The sequence below is a fragment of the Dromiciops gliroides genome, chromosome 1 (assembly GCF_019393635.1).
Source record: "Dromiciops gliroides isolate mDroGli1 chromosome 1, mDroGli1.pri, whole genome shotgun sequence".
In the NCBI taxonomy this organism is placed as follows: domain Eukaryota; kingdom Metazoa; phylum Chordata; class Mammalia; order Microbiotheria; family Microbiotheriidae; genus Dromiciops; species Dromiciops gliroides.
In genome coordinates this window covers 762,022,537-762,045,931 of record NC_057861.1, presented here as the reverse complement: position 1 = coordinate 762,045,931, position 23,395 = coordinate 762,022,537, and positions in this window count along the sequence as shown.

Here is a 23,395-nt window from a genome sequence, read left to right as displayed (position 1 = left end):
GAAGCATGCTATCTATCTCCAAAGAAAGAACTGATATTGATTGAACACAGACTGAAGCATGCCATTTTTCACTTTCTTTCATTTTTTATTTTATTCAAGTTTTCATGTACAAAATGACTAATATGGTAATGTTTTACATAATTGTACATGTATAACCTATATCTGATTACCTACTACCTCAGAGAGGAGAGGGGAAGGAGAGGAGGGATAAAATTTGGACCTCAAAATTTTAAATAAAGGAATATTTACTGAGAAAAAAATAAATGACAGCTCTTCAAAAATGTAGAGACAACTACTAATCATTCTGCCCCCTTGTCTTCCTTAAGCCAAGCATCCTCGGGTCACAAATTCAAAGGGACCTTAGCAAAGATATAAAACCTGTGAAGAGCCCCCAAGGAAGCATCATCCAATGTAGCCAATAAGTTGGCCAGCCAGCCTCCAAGGAGAGGTCTGCTACCCTCTGTAACGATTGGAATGATGCCACCTGCTGGATACTTACTGTAGAAGAGTTCTGCCCATGAAGGGAAGGTCTTTGAGGGCAAGACCAGGAGTCAGGAAGTGACGCGGGCTAGTGGGAGGAGGAAGGAAGAGACTGGCGCTCAGTCTCGCTCTCTTTCCTCTGGACTCTGGCGGAGAAGGGAGCTAGAAATGTGCTCTCCCTTTAATAGATAGGAATCTAGGCCTTTTTCTCTCTCTTTACCAAATTCTTATTCTCCTTAATAAATGCTTAAAAGTCTAACTCTTGCTAAAGCTTATAATTTATTGGCGACCACTCATTAGATATTTTAGACAGTTTAGCTAGAATTTTAACCCTTAACAGATGGCTGACCACGAAGAGGAAAGCTAACCCTCAGTCTTCTTCTGATCTGCTGGTTGGGTAAGAAATTTCCCCTCCCTCTCCCTTTAACTGCTAAGTACTGGTGTACTGGCTGTGTTTTTCCTTTGAATTTTTTCGAATGGACCTTTTAAACTCCCTAATTATCCTATTTTTGATTTTGGTCTGTTTAACCAGACAAATGGGAGATAAGATCATGTTAATGCTTTGTTTTTGTGGATTTTCTATTTTTCTTTTTATTTTTGTTAAAAGAGCCAGCAACTTACTCACACAAGGAAATATCTCTCCCTCTCCCAACCATGCTTTTTCAGAGAAACCTGAAGAGATTCCTGCTGCTTTTCCCAGTTCCAACACTAATTGTTGCTCTAATTTTGCATGCCTGGAGGCAATGACCCACCCTCTAGAAGCTTTTAATCCCCTAGCACCTGGAGGCAAAGTGGGGGAAGAGGAATCCAGGCCTGAGTTCAAAATCAAGTCTGATTCAAATTGCTCTGGTCCCTCCCCTCCTCTCCAGACCCCACCCTCTACTCCTCCTATGGCCAAGCCCATAGCTTCCCCTGCCTGGGAAGTCCAGAGATCTGATGCGCATGCTCAACTTTCTCTAACTACATTTGCAGCTTCAGGCTCAGCCCTTCCCCAGCCTGGCTGTGCTTCTGAGACAACCTTAGAAAGCCCTTTAAATTCCAGATATACTCCTTTTGTTCATAATTTTGCTAACCTGCTTTTGTCTTTAATTAGTAATCTTATAAAGCATTTGTATGGTGAAAAGCCCGACAGACAATATAGAGGGGTTAAAGAAGAAAAACTTAAGCTGAATAAGAATGACAATCATCAACATAGTTCAAGACTCTGCTTTTGCCATGGAAGGGTATATATTTTACAGAAATGTAGAAGTAAGCAGCAAGGTATTGATATGAGTATTGGGGATTTTAGATATCGGAATCAAGAGTGTTCTGAATTCACTCAGATTATTAATGTCAGTTCAGAGGTTACATAGGATTTCTATGCTATTACATATATATTTTGGAATTAATGGTATAGGTTTATTTTCATAGAGATTTTAATGCTTTTGAGATTGTGTCTTATACTTAGTTTCTAAAACAAGGAGAATATTTGTAAAAGCTTTTTATAGTCATGCGATCAAGTTTATATTTTGTAATACTCTTATTAATATTAAGTTCATATTCATTTAGATTTCCCTAGTTTGAATTTCATTGTCTTTTATTATTCCACGTGTATTTTCTTCTATTCATTCATCTATCTAATTTTGAAACATGGTTTTGATTTCATAATACAATGTTAATTCTAGGAGTATTGTGCTCCCATGTTCTGAGTTGTTTGTTTTTGTTATTTTTTCTCAACTGATTATTTGATCAAACTCTTTAAAGCATTTCCCTGGCAAATTGGTTGCCATGGCAAGTGTAAATTGATTCTAGAAGTATTATTTTTGATAAGCATATTCCCAAAAAAAAAAAAAAAAAAGAGGGGAACATTTGTAAAAGTTTTCTTTTTTCAAAAAAAAAGTTTTCTTTGAGATTCTGTTGTGCTTTAACTTGTATTTAAATATGTTCTGATTTTTCACAAAGGTAATTGTATACTAAGTACAAAAAAGGGGTATTATTTGAAATTGTTGCATAATTATATATTGTGTTCTGAGTCAAGATGTATTCACATTTTTTGCAATCATTTATTATCCTCAATTTTTAAATCCATATGAGACTTGGATTATGGGAACTTATCATTTAAGACACTAATTACCTTTATTCTGAGTTATCAGATGCCAGTTGGCCAAGGTGCCATCCAATCACAAGAGGAATACATGCAAGAGCAGACACTGAACTGTCACATGAGGGGAGACATGCATGAAGTCAAGGTATGGCCGAGGGAACGGCTTTTGACAAATGTTGAGGTTGGATTCTCTTGGTTTAATATTTTATTTTATTTTTCCCCACAATATTGTACAGATGGCTGGAAGTATTCATCCCACCCATCTCACTTCTACACCTGGCTTCCATGCTCCCTCCTATATGCCTGATGCCATGGACATCTCAGTCCCATGCATCTGATTAAGTCTGACTCAGTTTCTTCCAATATGTTCGGTGGCATGGACATATATTCCATCCACCTATTTTAAGCCTGGCATACTGTATGGGCAGTACATATTGCTCAAGTGTGGGAATGCTCATATCCCATCATTTCTCTGTTCTTTTATGGTAACCCCCATAATTATCTCAGGTGTCATGATAAATACAGTGTTGAATTTGGCCTTGACACCTGTTACCAATTATATTAGATTTTTTAATTTCTCATAATGGCATGAGGATAATTAGGCAGATGATGCAAAAAGTGATGAAACAAAGATAAAAATTATTTTTAAAAATTAATATCGCAGCAATTGTCTTCTCAATTACCCTCCATAAGGGGGGACTATAGTAAGATTATAATTTTAAAGAATGTTTTAATTTTTGTTTTATTATATGTTTCATGTGTAACAACTAAGATTCTGAATTCCCTTAGACATGTTTTTGAGAACTTTCATTGTTTGATTTGATTATTGACAAAGCTATTTTAAAGTTGTGTTAAGCTCAATTTTGTAGGAAATTTTCCTGGCTGATTACCAGCATCCACACATCAACCCCTGAAAAGACTTCCATTCCATGACTACACCTAGAGGACATCTGAGAAAAGACTTTCAGAGACTTTAAATGAACAGTTTTGATTTGTTGTTTTTTTTCTCTTTCTGTTATAATATACACCATCTGTAACATGTATTCTCTGCAGAGGCCCTCCCTTTGCAGGACTAATGTCAAAGCGTCGGTTCATGAGGACAAAAAAAAAATCGCCCCTCTGGACAAAACTTTCCTCTCTTCCTTTTCTATATTGTTGTTCACATATTATTAGTTAGCAATAGTTATTATATTCTTTTTACTGTTCCGTCAAGGAAACATTTTGTTTCTTGAGGAACAACAGGGGGGACTGTAACGATTGGAATGATGCCACCTGCTGGATACTTACTGTAGAAGAGTTCTGCCCATGAAGGGAAGGTCTTTGAGGGCAAGACCAGGAGTCAGGAAGTGACGCGGGCTAGTGGGAGGAGGAAGGAAGAGACTGGCGCTCAGTCTCGCTCTCTTTCCTCTGGACTCTGGCGGAGAAGGGAGCTAGAAATGTGCTCTCCCTTTAATAGATAGGAATCTAGGCCTTTTTCTCTCTCTTTACCAAATTCTTATTCTCCTTAATAAATGCTTAAAAGTCTAACTCTTGCTAAAGCTTATAATTTATTGGCGACCACTCATTAGATATTTTAGACAGTTTAGCTAGAATTTTAACCCTTAACACCTCCAACTCCATGGCAGCCCATGCCACTCCAATTGTTAGAAAAATATGTTTGTTTTATCAGTATTGAGCCTAAATTTGCCTGTCTACAACTTCCACCTACTTTTCCTGTTTCTGCTCTGTGTGATCAAAGGGATAAGAAGCTTCATTCCTCTCCAGCTGACAGCACTTGAAATACTGTACACACTTTCCATGCCCCCAGGCCCCTAAATACCCACAGTTCCCTGGCACACTATAGTTCATTAGTATCCTTACCACACTGTGCTGCCCAGACATGCCAATGATATTCTAGCTATGCTCTGTCCAGAACAGAGGAAGCATGTGGAGGACTTGTGCAAACCTGGCAGCTCTGACCCGCTCCGTGAACATTCACTTTTGAGGCTGTCATGACAGTCATGGGCTAGTGGATAAAGAACTGGCCATGAGCTAGGAAGACCTGCTCTGAATCTTGCCTGTTACACAAACGAAGCTCCCACAGACAAGTCACTTGTCTTGGCCTCTTGAGGTTCATTCTAGGTTGTTCTCTAAACCGGTGAAGTGAGAAGTGTTGACCTGCTCGGAGAGGGGGAGCTTCTTCTGGGGAGTTCCCATTTCAATGATAGCACAGTTCCAGGCCCTCACCTATTCCTAGCTGTCTCTTCAGGTAATTCTATTAGGAAGCTAGAAATGGAAAAGAGAGCAAGGGATGGGCTCTATTTATTTGGCAGTTAACAAAGAATAAGATAAAACATTCCTGATCCCATGATATAAGATCCTAGCAGCACATAGTTACCCCTTGGCACTGTGGGGGACCAATTTTTAATTGGGGAGTGTTTGATAAGCAGCTCACCGCAATATTGGGGCAAGGAAGGAGACTGGCAGCCTCCCTCAAAACAGAACAAGATTTATTTTAACAAGAATGAACTTAAAAAAAAAACCCACACACAAACAGGATCAGTAGGATCAAGGGAAAGGAAATAAAATGGGAAAAGGGAAATTATACAACCTGACAAAATACCACCTCCCAGGAATCAAGTGAGAATACACAGCCCTGCTCCTGTTGCCTTCCAGCTTCCAGCTAGAATGGCCGATTCTCCTCCCCCTTCCCAACAAACCCCAGCAGCCCCCAACCAATTAGCTGGCCTCTCTGACAGTCACATGACTGCCCTCACTAGGCTTCCAATCATTATAATTTTTCCAGGCTCATGTAGGTATCAGGGAGTGGTGATGACGTGAGGTGCCAGCGCCATGGCGACAGCTACAACCAGTGGGTGGAGCACTGTGCCATTTGCAGAGCCCCAGAAGCCAGTGGGCACCCTGAGGTTTGTTTGTTTTTTTAAATTCTAGCCAAAAGATGGGGTCATAAAAAACCTCAAATAACAATTCTTTACAGCACACAATTCCCCCAAGGTGATCAGTTTAGCTTGAATGTAGACTGCCTGGGTAATGATGTGGAATAAGCCTGACAAGGAGGATGGGAGAGCCTTCAGGACCTTGGGAGCAGGTCAAATGGTCTCCCTGGTTAATAAAATAGGGGATTGGCCATTACAGCACAGCTGGGAGGTATCTCTCCCGGTGAGGAATCTGTGAAGTTTGCTTCTGGGAGAATTATGATGTGTAAGAGAAGGCATGGGGAGATGGAAGCAAGCACAGATATCTGAAGCTGGTCCCCTTGGCTAACTGCATGGAAGAGGAGGCTCTCAGAGGCAGTCAGAAGGACCCCCTCTTTGGCTTCATTCTCTTTGGCCTTCCTTCAGTGACTCATTAGCTAGAGAGACCTTAGGAGTTTTGAAAGATGGGGGAAGGGGCAGCTAGGTGGGGCAGTGGATAAAGCACTGGCCCTGGATTCAGAAGGACCTGAATTTAAGTACAGCCTTAGACACTTGACACTTACAAGCTGTGTGACCCTGGGAAAGTCACTTAACCCTCATTGCCCCGAAAAAAAAGAAAGAAAGAAAGAAAGAAAGAAAGAAAGAAAGAAAGAAAGAAAGAAAGAAAGAAAGAAAGAAAGAAAGATGGAGGGAAAAGATGGTTTTTGTAGCTACTATAACATCAACCTCCCAAGGAGATCCTAACCCAGTGGTCATTAATCATAGGCCCATCTGCAGTGATACTGCACCTGAACATGAACTTGGTGGGACCAATGCTATATAGGAACTGAACAAAGTTTCAAGTCCACTCCCTCCAGAGACTTCAGTGGTGAAGGGGAGAGTGTGCCTTGGAGGTTGTGCAGGGGGCAGGGGGTATGGGGAGAGGGGAAGATTTGTTCTAGTCAAGTCTTCAAAGTAAATATCCTGGGGCAGCTAGGTGGTGCAGTGAATAAAGCACTGGCCCTGGATTCAGGAGGACCTGAGTTCAAATCCAGCCTCAGACACTTGACACTTACTAGTTGTGTGACCCTGGGCAAGTCACTTAACCCTCACTGCCCCGCAAAAAAAAAAAAAAAAAAAGTAAATATCCCTAGTATTAAGCAGTTCGATGGAACTGGGCATGGGGTGCCAGTCACAGCTCCCCTTACAATGGAATGCCCAATGGGACTCAAGGCAATGGCAGCAGTAAAGAGACACCACCAGACAGCCTGGAGAGAGTGGGTCAGAGCATAAAGACTGTAGCCATATAAGCCCAGCTTCAACAGCACCTCTCACAGAGATGCTCAATACTGCTACTCTCTCTACCTTTGAGCAAATCCAATTGGGATGCTGAGAGGTGGCTTTTTTCCTAAAGAGACTTAGACAGTTAACTGTCATGGAGAACAATTCTGTGAGAGTCTTAGACCATTAAGTGCTGTCCTTGATAGAGTGTGTGATGAAATTAAAGCAGTTACTGTCATCTTTGTGAGCACCTGAATGGACAGTTCGAGAAAACTGACTTGAACAGACACTAGCAAGAAACTGAGTTTAACTGTCATTTCTTCCTGACAAGAATGGAATGGAGTTAACTCTTCTTCAGCAGAGACATTGTGTAAAAGAGACATTTCCAGGAGAATTTCTGAGAGGAAATGTCCTCAATTTCCTGGGGTAACTCAGCTCCCTGTTGCATTCAGAGGAGAGATGAACAGGTAACCTACATGCCCAAGAAGAAGGAGGAAAAGACCTTTCTGAGAAGACCTCCCATATCTCCACCCAAAGAGAAGAGTCCCAGATAACAATGAGGGTGATGACTCTCTTCAAATCCAGCCTCAGACACTTGACACTTACTAGCTGTGTGTCCCTGGACAAGTCACTTAACCCTCATTGCCCTGCAAAAAAAAAAAAGGTCCGGTGTGACCACCAGACTGGACTAACTCTTCCCCTCTTTCTAGCCAGTCTCTTGTGGTTATGTGGCAGCCCTGGGAAAACATAAGGGAAGGAAGGGGTTCTAACTCCTTTCTTTTGGAATTTCTGTAGACTTTCCACTGAGTCCATTTTTCCCTCTCCCCTTGTAATACACCATGGTTGCCTCCTTGAGTGTACACAAAAGCCATTGGTGTGCCCAGAGTGAGAGCAGCCTCCTGTAGCATCACCCAAATCTGAGAATGGATGAAAGTTTGGCCTTTGCTTGGTTCATGCATCCCAAATATCCTGTATTTCACCTGTTCTGTTTTCTGAAGCTGACTCAATTATCTCATAATGGCCAGCACTGATTGAGCCAGTAGGGCCAGATAGGTTTGGACTTGGTAAATATGGCATTCTCAGTTGAGAATGTGATGAAAGAACAAAGGGGCTAAGGACCTGAGTTTAAATCCCTATGTGATCATTCCCAGTCTGTGACCTTGACACATAATGTTACTATGTGATGATGGGATGATAGATTTTCTATTATTCATTTGGCTCTATTCAATTCACATATTTTGTATTTGCTATGGGAGAGACAGACAGAGACAGAGACAGGAGATAGAAAGAGAAACAAGACTCTGAGGTGCTGGAAGCACTGTCTGTTCCTGGCTGGGTCCAGACCCCAAACTGAGCTCCTCACTCAGCCTGATCAGCAGGTGATCCCAATTGCTGTCTTTGGCTGGAAAATAGTCTCACTCTGTTCTTATGTGAGTTAGGCTGCTCTGGGGTTTTTTATGGCATTATTTGGGAGTGAGTGGATGGGTTTATCTGGAGATTGTGAGAGTCACAGCTTCTCCTTCGCCATCTTGACTCTGCCCCAGATCCAAGATTCTGTTAACTGCCCTGGCTTCCCTCTTTCCCAGCTCCTTTCTCAATACAGAGATAAGGTAACCCCCATTTGTTTTCTTCAGAAGACTCTAGGGAGTATCCCCCTCTATCCATTCACTAAAACTGTTCCTATCCCTCTCAAAAGTTCCTTTAAGTAAGGAAAAACTCTACTTGGCATGGAAACAGTCCCAGCAAGTTCTTGCCCTTGCCTTCACCTCTTAAAAAATCTAAATACTCAACATATGATGAAGAGAAAGCTGATGGACTTGTCAGCTGGATCCGTTGGTGAGTGTGTATGTATGTGTGTGTGTGTACACACGTGCATGCTTGAGTATACATCTGTCCCTCTGTGCTATGAAGGAATTCATGCTTTGGGCAGCTGCTATCAAGATGACCTTCAAGGCCCTTTCCAGCTGTAAAAGTCTGTGATTTTCCCATTTAATACTCACGCTGTCCATCATTAAATGTCTTTCTGGACTCTGCTCCATAGCAAGGGTCCTTTTGATGAGAAATAGCTTGTATTTACTGGGCAAAGGATGAAGCCAATGTACTGGAAGGTCCCCTCTCTGGTATAAAGTCACAGAGCTTCCTCAAAGTGGGATATGTTTGCCACAATTCAGTCTTTAGCAGGGCATGACCCATTCATTTCACACAGACCAGATCATAAGAGCAACATGAGAAAAATGAATTTTTGCTGGCAATGTCCTGGCCCCCAGGGGTGTCATCCCCAATGGTGTTGGAGTTGTGTATGAGCAGCCCAAATCACTGCCACATTCTGCCTGACCCTCATGAGCAGCCCTGCCTGCTACAGGGAGGAAGGCAAAGCTGAGCAGCCAGTGGGTACAGGGGATGTAGGGCAGGGGCCAGAGAGGGTAAGCACAATCTGCTCAGTGACTAGTTTGGACTCTTTGCTGGGTTAGTGTTTTCATTGGCAGGAGGGACAGGGTGCTGCAGAAGGATCACATTATGGCAGACCTTTAAAATAGGCACAGATACCTACCAGTTAATGAGTACATATCTGGGTGCCCATTCATAAGTGCTGATGGAAATGAGAATGAGATAGGTTAGCCCTTTAAGCTTCAGGAGAATGAGGCAGAAGAGAGTCTAAAGAATGGGTAATGTTCTGTGTGCCTGGAGGCAGGAAGAACTAAGTCTTCATCAACCATATAACAGCTAGAGAGAAATTTCATAGGACCAGAGCTCAAGAGCCAGAAGGAGCCTCAAAGGCCATCTAGGGTGAGCTCCTCATCTTGCAAATGAAAAACTGGGGCCCAAACAGGTGGTGACTTGCCTGCCCAAGTGGTAGGGCTGGAATTTGGACCCATATCCTCAGTGTGATTCCAGATCTCACCATCTGGCTCCCTCTGATGCGAAAATGGGGAGTTAGACAGAATGTATAGACCAACATAGACCTTGGAATCCACTCTAGAATCCATCCATTATGGACTTTGGAGAAATTCATGCTGCACTTGTTTTTGTATGTTTCCCATGTCCACTAGACTTCCTAATCCTGTGGAGTCCTGGAGGGAGACTGGCCAGCCACATCCACAATGAGTGTGCCTATCTTTCTGCTTTTAAAATTCTCATTGTCCTTTAAACTTTCAGGGACAAACTCTTGATAAGGCAAAGAAGCCTTAGGTTTTTGAAGACCAGATCAGTAAAAATGGATTTCCATTTGTTCTTTAACAAAATTAGTGATTAAGGAGTAAATCTGTTGACCTTGGAAATGATCTTTGAGAGTGATTTTATTTTGCTTAAACCGACATGTGGGTGAACCCTGGGTAGCATTTAGCAAAGAGTAGTTTTGTAACTTTCTGTTCTCCTTTAACACATCAATAACTATCTGAATTTAAACTGAGGACTCTAATATTCAGTTTCCCTGTACTTTTAATGCCTTTGCATGCCTCTGTAGGCCCAAAGCAACTAGATATTGTCACAGTGAAATGAAATATTCAAGAGACGTGACAAATATTAAAATCCAGTTAGGTCCGGTCAGGTATTTTATTTTTCTAAGAAGCAGAATTCTGACCAAATTGCACTTCAGACTTTGTTCTATAATAAATATGTGCTGTGTCAATAGGAGGCATAGCGTTGTATGAGATGCTAATGTATTTGGACGTGCCAGACTAGAGAGGGCAGGAGTACACAAGCTGAAACCCAAGAAGCTGGCCCTGCCTTCCACAGCATTCCATTGATTGCCTACTATGGGACCAAGAGTAAGTGGAAAGAGTCCCAAGGACGGTCAGTGTTTTCTGTGTGGAGCACTTCCTGACAGGGAAGACTATGACTGTTCCACCCCTGCCCCCCAAACCAAACCACCAAACCAGAGCATCACAGAGATGGGAGGGGCTGGGAGGTCAAATCTCCCTCTCCCTAATTTTCTGACAAGACATCATGGAGTCTTCACCATGAGATCTCCATGGAGGAAATCTACCACCTTTCAATACAGCCCATTGCACTTTTGAATGGCTCTGACTCTTCCTTCTTCTTCGGTAGCCAAGGGGCACTGGTAATCTTGGCAGGATGCTATTCTGTAGTAAGGACCAGGTACTGTCAATCCAACATTCATCAGGACCCCACCACTCACTCAATACCAGAGAGTCCTCTGAGAGGTCAGCTCTCTCTGGCTCTCAGAGAGCTGCTCTCTTTCTTCTCAGCCTCCTTAGACTGTTTGAAATGTATACTGTTAGTCTCTTAGATCTAGGGTTTATATGCATTGATTATCCAGTAAAACCTGGGTTCAGATGCCACACTGCTAGGAAAATCCTCTACTTTATCCCTCTCTCTGCACTTCAATGAATGATTTTTACCTCAAAAACATGTTGCTTTAATGAAAACAATAAACAAGGACTAATAAATAAAAAATAACAATATACATGACATGAACCTTCTTCTCAGTCCATATGATCTTTCTCAGACCAAGCAGCAATAAATAAATTAAAAGCAATGCCAGAGTCTACAGGAATTCATTCCTGCCTCATTTGATTCCACAGAAAGGTAGAAAGGCATCCATCCTGAGGATTTTCTACTCCCAACAAAACCTTCTGTTGACTTGGTGATCAGTGTCTAGGATATTGTTGCATATGGAAAATTCAAATGTCATTATTGGTCTTTTGGAATAGACTGGACTCTGTAAGCAGACTACCCCAAAGGCTGAGATCACCATATCATCTACATTATGGAAGTATCATCACACAATGAAAAGAGCTCTACATTTGAAGCAAGAGGACTGGGGCTGGATTTCCAGCTCTGCTACTTCCTACTTATAAGTCAGTCAGTAGGTATTTTAAGTGCCTGTTATATGTCAGGCATAGTTTTAAGTGCTGAGGAAACAGAAGAGGCAAGGGAATCATAGTCAAACGGGGGAAACGAGTAAGTTGTTGCATACAAACACACCATATATGGGAAATGATTCACAGAGAGCCCACCAGAATCAAGAGGGATTGTGGGAGGCTTCCTGTAGAAAACAGGGTTTTAGTTGACACTTGAAAGAAGCCAGTAGAGCCATAGATGGAGATGAGGAAGGAGAGCACTCTAGGCACAGAGGACAGCAAGAGGAAGTGCTGGGAGCTGAGACAGGTTTGTCTGTGTGACAGCCAGGAGACCCTTGTCCCTGGATCAAAGAGTGCACTGTGCGGGGCTAAGGTGTAAGAGGACTGAGAAGGCAAGGGAAGAGCTACTAAGTCATGAGGAGGATTTTGTATTTGGTCCTGGAGGTAATAGGGAGCCACTGAAGTTTATTGATCAGGGAAATGGCATGGATAGACTTGTGTTTTAGTGGCTGAATAGAGGATAGACTGGAGTGGGGAGAGACTGGGGCAGGCAAACTCCACCTCACTGTCTAGCAGTTATTACCTTAGTCTAGGTGTGAGGTGATGAGGGCCTACATCAGGATGGGGGTAGTGTCAGAGGAGAGAAGGAGTATATTTGAGAAATGTTGCAAAGGTGAAATCAAACCCTGACACCATATTGGATATGGGAAGTGACAGATAGTGAGAAGGCAAAGATAACACCCAGGATGGGAGCCTGAGCGACTGGGAGTTTAGAGTTCAAGGTAGAGCCAGAGTGAGAGAGCATTCCAACTCTACTGCAGAGAGTGCGCTTCTGATGGGCTGTCACATTGATTGAATGCCAGACACATGTTTGCCTAAAAGACTATTTTACAAAGAACTCACATAAGGCAACTGTTCACATGGAGGTCAGAAGAAGTGAGGTAAGGCCATACTCAAGCTCTCTCTGAAGAACTTTGGAATTGATAGCGTGACATGGGAGACACTAATACAGGACCACCCAGCATGGTATGCCCACATTAAAGAGAGCATTATGCTCTATGCAGGGAACAGAATTACAGAAGCTGTGAAGAACCACGAGATATACCCATTTAGAGTCATCTCCACTCCAAATGTCCACATGGGCTATTTGTGCCCTACCCATGGTAGCCTTCTGAGCTCATGTTAGTCTGATCAGCCACAGTCAGATACACTACACCTTGACCCCAAAATCATGATGCCATTGGGGTCCTTGTCAAGCACAAAAGACAACAACCAATGGGGAAGTTGGGAAGTTTTGGGTCAGGGAAGATAATCAATTCTATAGCAAATCACTCTAGTATCTTTGCCAAGAAAATCCAAAAAGGAGACACAAAAAGTCAGACATGACAAAAATAACTAAACATATTAAATTGAACGTGTCTACCAAACATACAATGCAAGATAGCTGGAAGGCACAAGACTAGTAGTCAGCAGAGCTTAGGGCAGCATAGGTAGATTTGAGAGTCATTAGCACAATGGTGATAACTGAGTCTCCAGGAACTGATGAGATCAACTAGTGAAGGAGGATGGGAACCAGTCTGGTATAGTAGGAGGTGGAATTCTAGTATACAAGGGGAGATAGGAGCAGTATTGCCACCATGGCAGCCAAGCTTGGCCCTGGAAGCTAGAGATGGCAGCCAGAATAGAAAGTCTCCCCTGAGGCTGAGATCAGGCAAGTGCAGAGTTATTGAACAAATCACTAGCAACCTCTTTGGGCCCCAGTTCCTTGTGTGTAGCATGAGGAGTTTTCTACTGGTTCTCAATCTTTTCTACCAAGATTCTCAAGTTTGATGTGCATTCATTCACCCTTTGTCACCTTTGTGTGTGTGTATTTTTTTTCATATATGACAAGATCATACTAGGTGTCACAGTCCAGCATCAGTGAGGAAATAGGAAAAATGAAAAGATTCTCCTCCCCTGGAAAGGAGTAGTTCCTGAAGTCACAGGTCTTACATCCAGCTGATCTCAAGTTTGAAGTCCTCTGTGTCCCAAAGACTTCCTAGTAGCCTGGCCTTGAAGCCTTGTCGGGAGCTCACAATCATGACATTTTCATGCTCCTCTGCTTTGGAGTATTGTCCTTATTTGACTATTTGAAGAGTCTACCCAGGAAGTTTGAGGGAGGTTAAATTGTGGAGGACATAAGATTAAGTCACACATACATGCACACACACTCTCAAGCACACATGCACATACATATGTACACACATGCACACATGTACACATGCATATACACACACACACACACACACACCTCATACTTCCCAAGGAAGCAGATTGGGGAAATGGCAAGAATTCAGAATTCTTTTATCCAGGGCATTTTCATTTTCATTTTCATTAAGGACTCTAAAAAGCAAAGGTCTTTCAGATCCAGAGGAATGAACTGTCTTTTCTTTTCTTTTTTTGCAGGGCAATGAAGGTTAATTGACTTGCCCAGGGTCACACAGCTAATAAGTGTCAACTATCTGAGGCCGGATTTGAACTCAGGTCCTCCTGAATCCAGGGCTGGTGCTTTATCCACTTCACCACCTAGCTGCCCTGGAATGAACTGTCAATGGAGAGATGTGACAGGCATATGTAGAATAACTCCTAAGCAAAAGGTTCTGTTTTCACTCTCCACTCATCCACTCTTCTCCAAGTTGCTGTCCCTAAGCCTTGAACCACTTGCTTGCTTTTTAGTGATAGAGAATCAGTCTGGAATCATTTAAGCTTCCAGTCCTCTTGTCCGCATTTGTTTCCCCTTAGCACCTGTCCATTCCTACAGCAGAGAAACCTAGGAGTGGGCTCTGTAAGGGAGAGGGGGAAATCAAAAATCTGCGTCAATCTGCCCTGAGAGCCCACCAGCGCATGCTTTCTCTCTCTGTCTCTCAGTCTTTGTCTCTCTTTCTCTCTGTCTCTCTCTCTGCATCTCTCTGTCTTTGTCTCTGTCTCTCTGTCTGTCTCTGTCCCTGTCTCTCTCTCTGTCTCTCTCTGTCTCTCTCTGTCTCTCTCTGTCTCTCTGTCTCTCTCTGTCTCTCCCTCTCTCTCTCAGCAGATAACATTTTTCATCAGGAAGCTTTTGCCATTGTCTAAGATTACTGTATTGCTGAGAACAGCAAAGTCATTCACAGCTGATCATCACACAATGTTGCTGTCACTGTGGACAATGTTCTGGTTCTGTTTACTTCACTTTGGATCAGTTCATGTAAGTCTTCCAAAGCAAAACTGTTCTTTCCTAAGTTAACAATTACCTCCAAAGTTAATAACTATTTCTTACCCCCACCTGCTAGACACTTTCTTCTCCAAATTTCCAGGATTGTGCTCTCCCCTGATTCCCCTCCTAGCTATCTGACTCCTCCTTCATAGTGTCCTTTCCTACCTTCATCTGAGCCTTACCTACTAACCATCAGTGTCCCAAAGGGCTCTAGCTTGGACTCTCTTCTCCTTCTATACTATTTACTTTAGTGTTCTCATCAGCTTCAATGGATTGAATGATCATTTCTGTGCTAATGATTTTTAAATCTACCTGTACAGGCCTAACCTCTCTGCTGACCTCTAGCCTTGTACCTCCAACTGGTATTTGACATCTGGAATTAGATGTCTTGTAGGCAGGCCCCAAACTGTCCTCATCATCCTTTCCCCAAGAGCTGACCCTCTTCTAGACATTTCTATTACTGTCCAGTATCCCATCACACTTGTAGTCCCCCAGGCTCACCATCTAGAGGTGCCCTCAACTCTTCAATCTCCCTCACTCCCCACTTTCAATCTATTGCCAAAGCCAGTCCACTTTTTTTTTCCTCTGTAAGTTCTCTCTTCTGATACTACAACCCCCCAGTGCAGGCACTCATTCTCATTTCTGCTTCACTGCAATAGCTGCTGGGGGGCCTCCCTGCCACAAGTCTCCCCCCATTCCATTTTTTCCTCCCCTCAGCTATCACAGGGACCTTCCTCAAGTACAGGTAAGTCTGGCCATGTGGAACACACACACACAGGCACACACACTCTCACACACACACTCAGTCACTCACTAATGGCCTCCTGTCACCTACTGGATTCAATATAAAATCTTCTTTTCAGCATTCAAAGTCCTTCCTGACCCATCCCCCTCTTCACACACACACACACACACACACACACACACACACACACACCCCTGCAAATAGTTTCTAGCTTTCTTACACCTTCCATTCTCCCACATTCTCTTCCATGCAGTGACATGGGCCTCCTGGCTATTCCCACAAATAAGATCCTCCATGTCCCACCTCTGGGTATGTTCCTTGGCTGTCCCCATGCCCTGAAAGCTCTGCCCCATCGTCTCTGCCTCCTAAAGAGTTTCTCTGTCTTCCTTCAAGCCCCAGTTCTAATGCTACTTTCCACAGGAAGCCTTTCCTTGTTAGCCTTAATGCTAGAGTCTTTCCTCTGTTGATTATTTTCAGAAATATGCACATATGTGTGTTTGTATACCTATCTGTATATGGATGGATGGATGGATATGTATGTGCATAAATATATCTCTACAGAGCTAGAGGGGGGAGGGAGAAAGTGCTGCTTATTAACACGATTATTTGGATGGTCTCTCCCCCATTCAAATGTGACCTTTTGGAGGGATGTATTTCACCTTTCTTGTATCCCATGAACTTAGCATAATACCTAGCACATAGTAGGCACTTCAATCATCACACAGTGACAGACTGTCCATACAACTACTGACATGCTAATAAGTGCCCCTTTCTTCAGCTTTCTTCCCTTTTGCATATTGGTACTGTGGAGAGTAAAACTATATGTGGTCACCCTATTTCTGTCCCAAGTGTAGGGAAAATTAGCTGGAGTTTATCATATATTTGTTACTTAGAAATTAGAAGCTACTGCACCAGTTTGGGGGCATTAAGCATTTATTAAAGTATATTAAATATTAGTAAAGAGAGCATGCATGGCTCTGAAAGATAGCAAAGCCTAGCTAGGAAATAGAAGAAAGAGAAAACAGAAAATGGGGAACCGTAGAGGGTCTGTGTCTATTCTCATAAAGTTCCCCGGGCCAAAAGAGAGCAAGTGACTGTGCAAGCTCACTGTGGGCAGGAGCAGAGCCCGCCCATACATATTGTTCAAAGCTAATTGGTTAGCACCACTCAAATCTATTGGTTCACTGGATTTGAGGGTGGTTCAGCACAGTCATGATGAGGTCAAAGCCCAGAGACCATATCCTCTGGCAGGAACAAGGCTTTCAGATAGGTGTGGTTTTGAGTGAGGTAACTTCTCTGGCTGACCTTAAGAAAGGTCAGGCGGGGGGGGGGGGCAGCTCGGTAATACAGTGGTTAAAGCACGGGCCCTGAATTCAGGAGGACCTGAGTTCAAATCTGACCTCAGCGACTTGACACTTACTAGCTGTGTGACCCTGGGCAAGTCACTTAACCCTCATTGCCCCACCAAAAAAAAAAAAAAAAAAAGAAAGAAAGAAAGAAAAGAAAGGTCAGGCCCTACTCTTGATGGGGGCGGGGAGGGGAGACTCCTGCGAGTCCCAAAACCTCTATTTTTAATAATTTTCTCACGGTACCAAATTCTAGAAAAACAGTGACTTTTTTCTTCCCCAACGACAGATGAAATTTCTTTTTAAAGTGCAATGACATTGATTGAGCACCTACTGTGTGCCAAGCAGTGTTCTCACTTCTAAGAATAGGAAGACAAAATTGACAAGATGCCACCCTCAAGAATCTGATGTCTTATTTGGGTGTACCATTGGCCTCAGGTGACCTTCAGGAAGCCCTGAATGATAATAGCCAGAATAGAGAAGAAACTGATTCACCAGAGCTCTGTGGGACTGTGAACATCCATGTTCTGCTTCTGCGGGGCTGTGACCACACTCTAATCCACTTCTTACTTGGTCTCTCTTGGTGACTCTCAAGTACTCATCAGAGGACAATTCATCTGTTGGGCCCTGAGGTCTAAAAGAGGAAGAAATTCCAGGTTCTAAGGAAATCACTGGCTCAAGGGTTTTTCCTACCTGAGAAAAACTGAAGAAAGAAATCTCTTTGGTCAGCTTCAATTCTTCAGCTTTAGCAAAGGTTGGGGCAACAGTCGTTCTGACCACCTCCCTACTACTTACCAGCTGCCTGGCCTTCATTCTTCCCTTTGTTTGTAGACCCAGATGTTCCCCCAACACTCTTTCAAGCCAATATCTGTTTGCACTTTCCCTTATGAAATGAAAGCTTGGTGAGTATATTGGACATCTCTCCTTGACTTTCCACTCCTGAAGAGCCCAACAGGGGGTGGGGACGGTCTTCTTGGGCTGTTCCCAGCATAGAAAAGAGTATGGGGGAGGCCGAGATGGCTGCCTGGCAGAGAGGGCTCTGTTCCACCCCAACATTTGGCTGCAAGTCTCTCAAGTCCTCCTTGTTTGCAATCGTGACATTTCTCCATGCTCAGATGCCAATGTGATGTAACATTTCTTTTTGATGTTCTAAAATGGGTCTGGCAGTTACTTCGGCTTAACACAAAATCAGCATGGGAGTCTGCTAGAAAACTTTCTAGTCGCTAGTCTTATCTGTCTTCCAGCTCTTCCTTCTGAATTGCCACTGCCTTCTTTCCCCCTCCCCCCACCTCCAAAAGTGGCCATGGGACACACAAGTTTCCACAGCTTCCCCACCTGGATCCATCATGGAGATGTGGAGGTGATGGGGGCTCGTGACAGATAAGTACCTGCTTTCACAGGTCTAACCAAGCTGGGCAGAGGCTATTTGAGGACATTCCCCTCCCTGGGAAGGTTGGCAGACCCAGCCCATCTGAGAGACTATCTCAGTGAAAGCAGCTTCTGAACAATAGACCACTAAAACCAAACAAGTTTGGTATTCTAAGGAGCTCAGCAGTGCCCACAAGCTTTGGAATGTGCAAGAGACTAATTGGTACTTCATCCTATCCTAGATATCTTATTGTTGGTGTCAAAAAGCATATCTGAGGACATTTTGTCTTTAATTGAGGCTGGTGAGTTCATTCTGTATCAGATAGACACCAGACTAATGGTTGAGAAATGATGGAGCTTAGAACTAGAGAGAAGGAATTCTGGGTCCTCTCCCTCCAGCTTAGAACCAGAGAGAAGGAATTCTGAGTCCTCTCCCTCCAGCTTAGAACCAGAGAGAAGGAATTCTGAGTCCTCTCCCTCCAGCTTAGAACCAGAGAGAAGGAATTCTGGGTCCTCTCCCTCCAGCTTAGAACCAGAGAGAAGGAATTCTGGGTCCTCTCCCTCCAGCTTAGAACCAGAGAGAAGGAATTCTGGGTCCTCTCCCTCCAGCTTAGAACCAGAGAGAAGGAATTCTGGGTCCTCTCCCTCCAGCTTAGAACCAGAGAGAAGGAATTCTGAGTCCTCTCCCTCCAGCTTAGAACCAGAGAGAAGGAATTCTGAGTCCTCTCCCTCCAGCTTAGAACCAGAGAGAAGGAATTCTGGGTCCTCTCCCTCCCTCTTAGAACCAGAGTGAAGGAATTCTTGGTCCTCTTCCAGCCCTGCCAGAGAGCTTCAGGTGCAGCTCCTTGCTTGTTTCACAAAGAAGGCCTGAAAGCTGCAAGCCAAGATGCTAATTTGTTTCTTCAGGGAGCTCCACTGTATACCTAGGGGAGGAGGGGTATCATGGCACTCCCCAGGCTGCCCTCACATGTGTCTGGGAGGGGCTGAATTTAAACTACAATAATAAATGAATTTAGGGCTGGCCAATAATAAGCCCCTGAAGACTCACAAAGAAGCCTCCAGAGCAGCCTGAACATTATGCACACTCACGGTCCCCAAGGGACTTCACTCTTCTTCAGACTGATGGCACCTGGGGCTCTGTCCACTCAGTGATGCTGAGAGGTGGCCCCACTCTGCATCTTTGAGAAAAAAGGAAGTCCAGGGGGCCCAGAGGAGGGGCAAGCTGGACAGCTTGAAGCCACACATCATCTGTCTACTATTTGGATCATGTTGTTGCCCCATAGAGGTGGATAACACAGACCCAAAGCAGAACTCCCGACATGGGCCTGATGTGGCCTGGCCCCAGATCTCAGGGCCCCCCAAGCTTAGTCAATCTGCTCGGCCTTATCCCTGGAGTCTGCAAAGGACTTAGATGTTGTCACAGAGAGATTAGGGCCAATATCAAAGAAGCATGTAGGTCAAAGAGGTGGTCTTCTCATCTGGCCCATGCCACCTGCCCTTTCCTCCCCCAACGTGCATGTTTCAAGAACTAGATTTTGAAATATATCTCTGCTTTTGGAAAATAGATCTGAAATTAGTGAGTCACTGCCTTTTTGTTTGTTTGGTTTTTGTTTGGGGCCGAGTAATGAGGGTTAAGTGACTTTCCCAGGGTCACGCAGCTACTAAGTGTCGAGTGTCTGAGGCCAGATTTGAACTCAGGTCCTCCTGAATCCAGGACTGGTGCTTTATCCACTGTGCTACCTAGCTACCCAAGTCACTGAATTTTAACACTAAGTCCTGCCAGGAAGCCCCCAATTAAATAGTGCATTGATGAATGAATGAATGAATGAATGAATGAATAAGTGCATGAATGAAAAATCAAACAGTTATTAAGTGCTTACTATGTACCAGCTCCAGGGACAAAACAATATGGAAGCTAAGAGATTTCTTGCTTTCAAAGACCTTACATTTGAATAGGACTAATCCCCTTGGGAAGTTGAGACCAGGGAGGGGATACTTTGGTCTGGACCCCACTGACATACCCCTTTCATGAAGGATGGCAAAATTGACTTGATTATGGTTCCTTCTAATGACTTAAGAAGTGGTCTTATAGAAGACTGAACTTCAGAATAAAAGTCCTTCAAGTTTTGCAAAGAACTTTATATATAAATATATGTATATATACACATATAAGTATGTATAAAATATGTATACACATATACATACATCCACACATTTCAGTGCAGTTTTTGCCTAGTAAAATTAAAAACTGGGGCAGCTAGGTGGCGCAGTGGATAGAGCACCAGCCCTGGAGTCAGGAGTACCTGAGTTCAAATCTGGCCTCAGACACTTAACACTTACTAGCTGTGTGACCCTGGGCAAGTCACTTAACCCCAATTGCCTCACTAAAAAAAAGAAAAAAGAAAAAAGAAAGAAAAAATTAAAAACTGCTCTAAAACTCTTGCAGTGCTCTGCATCTTATCTCCTTTGCTTTTCACAACAACCCTAGGAAGTTGGTGCTAGCATTATCCTCATTTTATAGAGGAGGGAAGCAAGGCAGCCAGAGGTTAAGTGACTTGGCTAGAGTTCCCAGATTAGTAAGTGTCTGAGGGAGGATTTGAACTCACATCTATCCTAACATCAAGTTTAGTTTGCTATACACGGTGCCACCTATTGCTGCTTCAAACTATGTTTTATGGGTTATTCATGGATATTATGTAAAACATGACCATATTGTCATTTTGTACAAGAAAACATGATTAAAAGGAAAAAATGAAAGAAAGTAAAAAATAGCATAACTGTCTTGGATCATTGAATTGCTGAGAATGATTAAGTCATTCCCAGTTCTTCATCAAACAGTGTTGCTGTCTCTGTGCACAATGTTTTCTTGGTTCTGCTCGCTTCACTATACATCAGTTCATACAAGTCTTTCTAGGCCTTTCTGAAATCATTGCCTCAAACTACTGAGAATTATTCTTATTGTTTGGGATTGTTCCTGCTTCTAAAATGAGACCCCGAGTTTTCAAGAGAACTGGAAATGGCTGCTTTGTTATTGTTTCAGAAGTGGGTCCCAGAGGTGGCAAATTGGGGTGATATGCAAAAAGCAGGGCAGAGAATGAAGAGTCAGACCTCTTCAAGCCCCTCTCCAGTTGACTTAAAGGTTTCTAAAATTCAAAAGAAAGCACTTTGGAAAAAAGGACTGTGATGAATCCAGGATAAAGGAATTAATATTTCTTTCATTAAATTTTCCTTGAGTTCAATGTTCAGGAAAGGAGAGAAAATTCTGTTGAAAATGGTTTTGTGAAAAAGATGGGACTGCAATGCTGGAAAAAGAGTTCAGGTGCTGCTGCTGCAAATCTCTCAACTGTGGATTTTCTGGATGCTTTTTACAGTGAGGGTCCCAAGGGGCACTATGACCATACCCTCTGCACTGGGGAGCAGACATCCCTTTGCTCATTCCATTTCCTTGTTATTTCCTGCAAACCCCCTAGCAGCTGTCCTAGGGTTGATAATCCCCCATGTTCTGCCAGGTATAACAGTGGCCAGAATCGCAGAAACCACATTTCTGCCTCATGATGTCATGCAGACATCTCCATCTTAGTCAACCCTTCTAGTCATTAAAACTGCCTCCCCACTCCCTTTCTTCTTCTATTTCTTTTTTTCTCTCTTCAGTATTAACTGAGTGAGTTGGAGTTTTGCATGGCCTGCTTTCTGCTGGTTTTTTATCTGCTGTCTGTTATTCATTCAAATGGTTACTAATTATAGCTGATGCCTGGTGAGTCTTGCCTCTGAGCTCTCAGGTTACTGTGAGATGGTAGCCCAGAAAGGCTCTGGACCTTGGGACTAGCAGTGATTACTCACAGGTTGCTGGATCTGGTCTTCACCAGCCCAATGGTGATGTGTGTTTCTGTGTGTAAGGGGCGAGGGGAGGGATCTACAACCACAAATGCACTGTTGCCCATGAATTAATCACAACCTGGCAGGAAGAAGGCAAATGTACCTGCCTCTTTTGGTTCTGTGAGCCATGAGGATGGGTCCACCCATAAGTCTGCCTGAAAAGTCCGGGAGGGGGTACTGCTGGAAGTGGGAGGGTAGGTAGGGATTCTTTTTGTCTCTTGAGGGCCTGGCCACAAATCCATTCCAACCTCCCCACATATACCTATAGAACCCACGTACTGATTCCCTTATAAACAGGCAGAGTGTTATCCTCTATGCCATCAGGGCAAGGTCTATGAACAACTCCCAGAGTTGGGTGGGGCCCAGAGACAGTGGGCCATGGGAAGAGAACACAAGTCAAGACTTTGTGGTCCGAATACTTAATGGGGCACTTTGGGCTCTCTCTAAGGGTCCTGCCTGACCTTGGATTCCTAAAGCCATCTCCTCTTTCCTATATCCCCATCCCCCTATTATGCCCCAAATTGCTGAGGACTCAGAACACTGCTCCTGAAAACCTCATTGAAAGTCCAGGTGGATGCTACAGGCAGCAACAGCCTCCCCCAGTATCCTCAGAGGCAAGCACAGGAAGTAGAAGGGATGCACAACATAGGCTGTGGAAGAGCACAGGCAAAAGTGAGGTAGTGTGCAGACTTTGGCCCTAATTAATGATCCTCCCCACTGATGAGCAGGGCCCTACTTCAGGTCTCTGTGCTGGAGATGGAAGAAGCAGAAACCCTCCCAACTTCCAGGGACAGTAAAAAAAGGACCCCAGAGTGTCTACAGAGCACAAGGCCATGAGTGGATACACACAAACAGGGACCTCACAGAAAGAGACATGGACAAAATCATACAGATAAACTGGACAGGCTGGCAAGCAGTAAAACCGAGAGGGCTCTCTGTCAGTCCTTCTGTCTCTCTGTCTCTATCTCTCTCTTCCCCCCTCTTTCCCTCCTTCCTTCCCTCCCTCCCTCTCTTCCCTTTCTCTCGGTTTCTCCTCTCCTCTTTCTGCTCTGTCTCTCTGTTCTCTGTCTCTCTGCCTCTCTGTCTCCCTGTCTGTCTCTGTCTCTCTCCCTCTCTGCCTATCTCTCTTTCTCTCTGTCTCTCCTCTCTGTCTCCTCTCTCTCCCCCCTCTCCTTTCCTGTCGACCCTCTCTATCCCTTCCTCGTCCCTCCTCCCGCAGCACTTAGCGCTGGCACCCCTCTCTCCTCTCTCCTTTCTTCTCTCTCCTCTC